Genomic DNA, 8,155 nt, shown 5'->3' on the forward strand with positions numbered 1-8,155 from the left:
CACAAAACAAGATGTTGGTAGGATGGTATGGGACATCTTGTCGATGATAAGCAGAAGTGTAAGATTGCTCTTCAGTTGGCTAAGAAAATGTAGATAAGTTAAAGATTTCTACCAGTTATGCGTTAGGCTCACAGGCGGAGTGTGACATTTGCCTTATGCATACAGAGAATGCACGTTGAATTCGGTTGGATGGATTTGCACCTTTGGGTACGAGAGACTCAATTAAACTTCTAGATTCTCTCTCAAGATTGTGGATTAGCGGAGTGCCCACGTTGAGCAAGAATGCTCGTTGTTTTGGTCCCTTGAGTTGGCAGATCCTCAATGGATTATGTGTGCAAAAAAAGTTATTCGTAGCTCATTGGTTCATGCATGAATGTTTTGCTGACTTTAAGAGAGAGTTACATCATGCTGGCTTCAAGAGGGGAGTTCCAGCATTGGGCCAAAAGTGCCCATGTGAGGACGAGTACTCAGGAAGATGCTTTGAATGATCACTTTGGGGTGATACGTATGAAGGCGTCCTCCACTTAAGGAATAGTTTGGACTATTAGAAAATCGCAAGTTGGTGCTTAAGGGAGTTGATATCCCTGCAGCACGCATTGGTGGTCGTCTTTCTCTGCGAGGACCACGAAAAGATTGAAATTATCCTTGCTGGGGTTGGAAGGCACCCTAGCCATGAGCATGAAGATGACAAGTTTGTCGTGCGGGCGAGGATGACCCGTTTGTATTTGAGACTACACTAGGGTCTCACGAGCAGAGAATGCTCGATGTTGATAAAGCAGAAGACCGTTGTCTAAGTGATCAGAGGCACATTAAGGAATGACACTTGACATGTTAAAGGTTGCGGTGATGATGGATGTAAATCGAAACAAGTTGAGTAGGCTGAAGAAAAAGAGTAAACCAAAGATAAGTACAAAGAAAAACTAGCATATCAGTGAAGACTGTGTTCTTACCTGCACCAATATTGTCGAAGACGATAATGGTTTTGGGTGGAAGAGAATATCCCGGGCCGATCTTTCAGAATAGGACATGTGCAGTGCAGAGCTCTATTGAGTGAAAAATGCATCGAGTGTATGAACATGTGGTATGCGTTTACTTGATCGGTGATGTGCGGTGGTAGCACAACATGCGATAGGCATTGGTATCGTCATTACTGCATCGTTGTATGGCGACACAAACTTAGAGCGTTGTTTGGTTAAGCAGTGCCAGCGGATCAGAAAATGTTGCCTTTGAAGATTTGGTTAAGGACTTCCCGGCTTGCAAAAGTGTCTCACGTGTAGCGGTTGGACGCATTGGGGTGCCTGTGGATTAGGGCTAATTCCCCAAGGAATCACCTAAGGTGATTCCAACCGAATATGGTGACTCGGGGCTAGGCGAGTGAATGCCTAGGTACCGACGAAGGAGTCTGGGTGGTGTTCTTCGCTATGGTGTTCAATAATCAACTGGTCTTTAGATCGGGGGCCACAAGGACTTGTTCCTTCGGTGGTGAGGTTTTGCTATATATGTGGTGCACATGAAGATACAATACGCTTCATGGCACGCAAGACTAAGGCAAAGTTTGTACTTCTTTCAGAAGTGATAGTTGGTATGGGACGACTATGCACTAAGCGACATGGACTACATAAAATGCACATTTAGAAATGCGCTTGATTAGCTTCTGCTAGGCAGCTGCGCATGGGGTGGCGCATAGGGCCAATTTAAATGATTCAGCACATGGAAAGGTGTTGGTACGTAGCCTTTGGCTGTTAGGCGGACCAGCTTGGCGCATCGTGGGTTTACGAAACATTCTATGCCTGTGACAGAGCGATAGAAAGGCTTGCAGCGGTAAGTAGGACCGTCGCGCCATAATGGCTTATTGAAAAAAGTAAACCCCCAATGAAATATGAGCCTCAACTTCTCTTGAGCTGCCCCTGCGTGTACGAGATGGTCTGCTGGTTGTTCCTAACGGTGAACAGCGCCAAGAACGATGGGTAGTTCAGGATGCGGACGCCCACTCCACTGGTGCAGGTCTAGTTGCATCCTGGCACCACCACGATCTGCTCCGACGAGTAGCAGAAAGCCAAGGTAGTCATCGCCAGTGATGTTGTGGAGCAGGCCTGGATCCAAATCCTTCTATGGGTCTACGTGCCCGGCGCCATGATCGAAAGTCGTGGACTGACTCCAAATGACCCCGTCCAGCAGTGGGCTGCGGTTCTTGTAGGCGGTGGTCATGAGCGCGGACTTAATGGCCGCTGGGCTCCAGTCCGGATGCACCTCCTTGAGCAGCGCGGCCAGCCCGCTTACTCGTGCACACGTCATGGACATCGTAGACACGAGGTTGAAGTTGATCTGGAGTTTGCTTTGTCCCCAATGTGCACTCACCCTTCCACTTGGCAGGAACTGAGCCGAGCCTTGCATCGTTGAAGCACTTGCTCTCCGGCCACACCCCCGTATCGAGCAAACCAATCACTACGTCGTCCCCTTCAAGCCGTTGGCGGGGTTGAGCCCAAGGAACTGCGGCGTCCGTGTCGTCTGCAGTTGGTACACCTTCTTCGGGAGCACGGCGAGGACGCCGGGTTTCCTGCGTTGGGATTCAGATTCCGAACCAGTCAGCCGGGTGGCAAAGCCTTTGGACGGCAGAGTAGGTGTACATGATGGTGCTCCCCTGTGACAACTCCGACTCCGACGCGAGCGCCGATTGGTACCACGCTTTCGGGCTGGCGAAGCTCGCCGGCATCTGGGATTATGCGGTGTGCACAATATAGGTCTGCTTATCGCTCAAGGCGATGATGCCCACGTGGTGGACGACGATGTACCACAAGAAGAACCAGTTGGAGAATTACAACCTCCTCAATTTTGTTCTGCTGCTGCTTCTCCTTTGTTGTGGTATTCTTTTTTTTTTCTCTGAAGGGCAAGCTGGGGTTAGGCAGACCCCTATTGTTGTGGTATATATTCTTGATGTCACAGCCTTAACAGAAGATCACCACCACCTTTTTTTTTTTTTTGAAGAATTTATCACCTTTCCAGATGAAGCAGAGGAAGTGGTAGGAGATTGAAAAATCGAGACGTTATTGTGTTTCTTCTCACATTTTATGGCTGAGCTAAGAGACCGTGAGAAGTTCTGTCAAAGAAAAACAAAACAAAACAAAACAGAAACAAAAAGACTGAGAACAAACTGATAGGCTTATTTAGGCTTAGGAATTAGAGGAAATGGATTGATCACCGATTAGTCGCCTATTTTATTTTTTTGATGAAAAAAATGTAGTTCATTCACAGGAGATGGAAATAATTACTCTGAAAATAAAGGAGAGAAAAGGGAGACAGTGGAAGCACCAAAGCAATTAGATGAGAAGGAATTCCGAGCTATCATCAATATATAAGAGCACACTTTTTTTTATTTATAACCCTAAAAAATCGTACCCAGCAAGAAGACCTGATCGCACTGACTCAGCCTGCCATAACTATGGTCATCGTATCGCCAGCCTAAAACTCTGAGACTAGGACCCTTTCCCCTGAGGCCTATGCTACGCGTTGGCTTCCGCAGAGGGGCGACACCAATGAGAATGAAACCTTGACTGTCCATCTAGCAGCCAAGGCCCCCAACCCACTACGCCAAAACCCCTTGGGGGCATATAAGAGCACGCTTACGAACTTTTTTGTGACACCATCGAAAACCATGTTAATAATAGTTCTGTGTTTTGAGGTGTTTTATTTAACAAATTCCAGGTCTAAACATTTGTGGGGATTTTTTCTTTATCATCTTCTCGTTAGTCACCCATCGGAAAATGAGTTATTAGTTCGTTTTTCTTTCATAGAGTTTTCTTTGCAATGGGATCCGGTCATAGTGAGCTCCGACGGTGAGTAACTAATACCGTCAGAGCTCTTGTGGATGTCGTTGATCTCAAACCTGTACCGAATGAGATGCTCATCACTAAAGATGACAACTAACAAGAGCTCTTGTGGATGTTTTCAAGATGTACGGCATCCAAAGGCAACTCTGACCTGATCCTCTCTTGATTCTTTTCCTTTGTTTCTCCGTTGATTATTCTTCGTCAAGCTTTTCTAAAAGTGTTAAGGAAACCCCTCAACGGAAGACAGCTTAGACAAGCTTATCAAAGAAAAGACAGCTTAGAGAAACAGAGTGCTAATTACTGCTAAATGTGATCCATCCATCGTTTCATAGGTAAACGCATTATTATTATTTTTATGGAGACAACTCTTTCTTGCTTAGTTGTTTGAGGCATCCAATTCCATGGTTTCAATTTCTTCTGGAAGAGAAAAACTAACAAGAATTTCCACACACTAAAGATGACAACTAACGAGAGGCCAAGAAAATGATGCTTACGCCGTTTATGAATGTTTCTTTTAAGTTATCACGATGGTTTCTGCGGTTTAAGAAAAAGTAAGGAATTGACTGATAGAAGCAAAGTGACTGGCCCCTCCTTGAGACTTTTTGTCAGACACCCTTCATTTGTAGACCATGTCTCTCAAAAGTGGTGAAGACCATTATTGTCTTTTATCCAATCTGGGTAAACCAGAACCGGATCATGGCCCAGGGAAAATACACTGTTTTACAAAATGAATCTGGATCCGTCTTTCATTTATCTATATGCCCAGATGATTTTTTGATGGAATATCTAATCCATGGATCCACTATTTCAGATCCTGGGACCCCACCAGTGAATTAATCAGTATTTAAGATTCTGAGACCATCCTTTTTTTTTTTTTTTTTTGAGGGGGAGATTCTGAGACCATCCTTATTCCGTTAAAAGTAAAAAGAGCCAACTCATCAACATTAATAATCCATCAACGCGGGACTAAACCCACAATGACATCTAATAGCGCAAATGCCTCAACTGGGCTTCAATTCAATTACTTCATTAATCAACATGTTAACAAACACTTTTCTTTCAAAAGAAGAGTACCCGGCCAGAAATAGATACACACACAAAAAAAAGCAGGCACGTTTTAACATATAAACGCATGCATCAAAGCTTATTAAAAATAACGTATCATGGAACCAAAGTGCAAGTTTCACGGCCTGTATTGGTTTCAAGCACAATTGTCCCTACACAGGCTAGTCTCTGTGTATAATTTGAGTTTAGACATCAGAACCTCCCCAGCTGTAGTCTCCTCCCTTCGGAAAAGCCTGCCACCCGGATAGTAAGAGAAATTGAATACTTTCTGAATATAACTAGAGCGTATGTCTTCACAAAAATTAACAGAGGGGACTGCATCATCTTCTACATTGCACAAATATTTGCCCAATGTAGACGTATATGGTGTGAAAAGATCAGGTGCAATATGATTGCACAAATATTTGTGCATTAACCACCTGATCATCCTCCATCTTAGGGCCAGGGCCTATCAGTTGTCGGGCCCAAGGCCTGATGGAGGGCAATCAGGTGCATAATGCACAAATTTTGTCATGTGATTGCACCCGATCCGGACTCATACATGGTAGGGGTGTCAACGGGTCAGGTTTGGTTCGGGTGAAACTAGACATGGACCCAATTTTTGGGTATAGTACCAGGTCTAATCGGGTCCACTATAAGAAAAAAAAAACTATACCCGAACCCGATAAAAACTACATGAACTAGACCCGAACCATACCTAGTAAAATCATAGGGAATTTGATGAGCATTTTGGGTCGTGCGGTCTGCAGCTGGCCTTAGACAATGAGCTATGTAAACCTGACATAAGCAGATTTGTAGTAATGCATATCTCATGCACGCTTAGCACAACAGAATATCTAAAGCAGCATAGTCAAACAGGTCGATTGAGTGGGGTGATGCCAAAGTTTTTGGCGTATGAGCATTCAAGCCAATGAAGGATGGGTGTGCCACCTTCTTGTGATGAGCATATGAACAATCGAAGGTCGATAGAGTCAGCTACGCGTCCGAATAAACATCATGGACATTTGAGTGAGCATCGAGTTTTTGAGACACATCGAACGAGGGTCATATAGTATTTCGGCACCTACGAGCCCCATAGAGTGTAGTGTGTACCTCACGAGTAACCCCTCATTGCAATATAGAAGACCTTTCGGCTCCCAGCTTAAGCCAGTTGCTAGTATGACATAGTAAAACTCCCTAACCAAAAGGAATCACCATCGCTTGACATGCACTCATTAAGCCCCTCATAAGGGTGCGAGGTTGGGCAGCAAGGCGGGCGACAAGAGCGAGTCACATGCATGCCTGAGATGAGCATGATAAATTTGCATACTCGTGAGCACCCCCGTGCACTCCGATGTGCTACTCACAAGATATAGAAGTTGTCTACTCTAGACCGCATAGTGGTGCACCAATGCAAGTCAAGAGGAAGGTCTCCTATATAGGTGTTATGAGCGTTGAACCCTTGCCAATAAGAGGAACCATAATATCCGTTGGAAATACATCACTTTTGTTCTCAAGCATGGACTTCATATTTTATCGAAACGACCACACTAGAGTCTTCCCCATATATGAATGTGCCAGTGAGATTTTGATCTTGGCCCGATAATTCTCAATGTGCATAGAGATGTGCAACTTTGAAGTTCAAGCGGGTCTGCATGGACACTGGCGTGACACCTCCAGTTGAAGTAGCTCATTTTCGTGTTTTGACTTCACGGACATGTTCCCCACCTATGATTGAGCGGGATAATACTCAACTGTAGCACATAAAAGGATTTTGTTTGCAAACATGAACTTAAGACGGGTCGTGGGTGGCATAGCGCCCCCAAATCATGGAGCTGAGCAAATGCACTTGAGAAGTAATGTACACACAAAGGTTTGCTTGCTGAACTACTAACAAGCAATGTAGTGTTGCCTTATGTCACCACTGCATGCCATAGGTGAGACATGGGCTTTCCACTTAGCAATGCACGTGTCACAATAGGCTCCCCTGCACTGCACACACATGTGCACCACTTTTGGCCAGTGACGAATAAAGTTTGGCATATTCTTCTCCACTAGAATAAATTGATGTTATCGTCGATACTTCTTCAATTGGGAAGCGACTGAAGCCGAACTGCAGAAGATGGTGTAGAGCAAACATCGTTCAAGAGTCTTTGTGCAAGGCAGTAGAATCGAGTCAGTTTTTGAGATGAAGCTCACTATCAGTCCCTATGAGTGTGACATATGAAATCTACCAATGCAGCGCCAATGTGAAAATCACCACCCACTAAGATGTGCGACTTAGCAAGTTGTCAGGGAGTTTCAATGTAGTCAAGGCAAGGCCACTAAAGTTAAAGGTGATTCAGTCCTCTTGAGCAGAGCGAGTGTTTGGCACCCAAGCAGACATGACCCAAGCAATATAATGACATGGCATAGAGGTGACGAATGAAGGTCGTCACATTCTCCCCCACTAGAACAAACTCGACATCCTCGTCAATATTTTATAGATTCGAAGGATATAAAAAGCTGCCATGAAGTTTCTGATGACAACCAACATAAGGCCACTCTAGTGATGTGAACCCAAGTGAAACCCCTACTCTTGAGGGAAAAGAGACCAGCCGAGGGTGCACCACAAGGAGTCAGTTGGGTTTAGAAGAGCGCAAGGGTACAATTGATGCAAACCCAAGTGAAACCCCTACTCTTGAGGGCAGAGAGACCAGCCGAGTACACACTACAAGGGGCCAACCGGGAGTGCAGAGACACAACAACAGGAACATTGGAGGCCGAGTAGGGACAAAGGTCAGTTTATAGGGCACGACAAGCAGGTCAGTGAGGTATGCAAGGTTCGATTAACAGTTAAGTAGGCAAGGTGTGCAGCAACAGGTTTGAGTGGTTTCGGCAGTGAGGATAGGCACGACGATAACACATTTTGATTTGTGGACCGCCTAAAGCATTGGCACTAAGTGTGAGTCAACCCGATAAATAGGGCATGTTTTGTAAAATGCTCATTATACAAATTGATCAAATTTTTGAGAAATAAAGTTTTGTTTTTTTTTTTGCTCCAATTGGAGATGGCCACAATTGAGGATCGACCTTGCTAGTCATATCCATAGGCTAGATAAAAATCATCACTTCCATTACTTCTTCATCATTCTTCTTCCATCTAAGTACTTCAATTTTACATAACACTAAGATGATGAGCTTCACAGGACCGATCTCGCCGATCGAATTTACCGTTCGACATTAGCATCCAACTATCACAAGCCGACACACTACTACAGCTGTAACATCCCAAAATCCCAACA

Source organism: Nuphar pumila, chromosome 3 (genome assembly GCF_984573655.1).
Source record: "Nuphar pumila chromosome 3, dmNupPumi1.hap1.1, whole genome shotgun sequence".
Classification (NCBI taxonomy): Eukaryota; Viridiplantae; Streptophyta; class Magnoliopsida; order Nymphaeales; family Nymphaeaceae; genus Nuphar; species Nuphar pumila.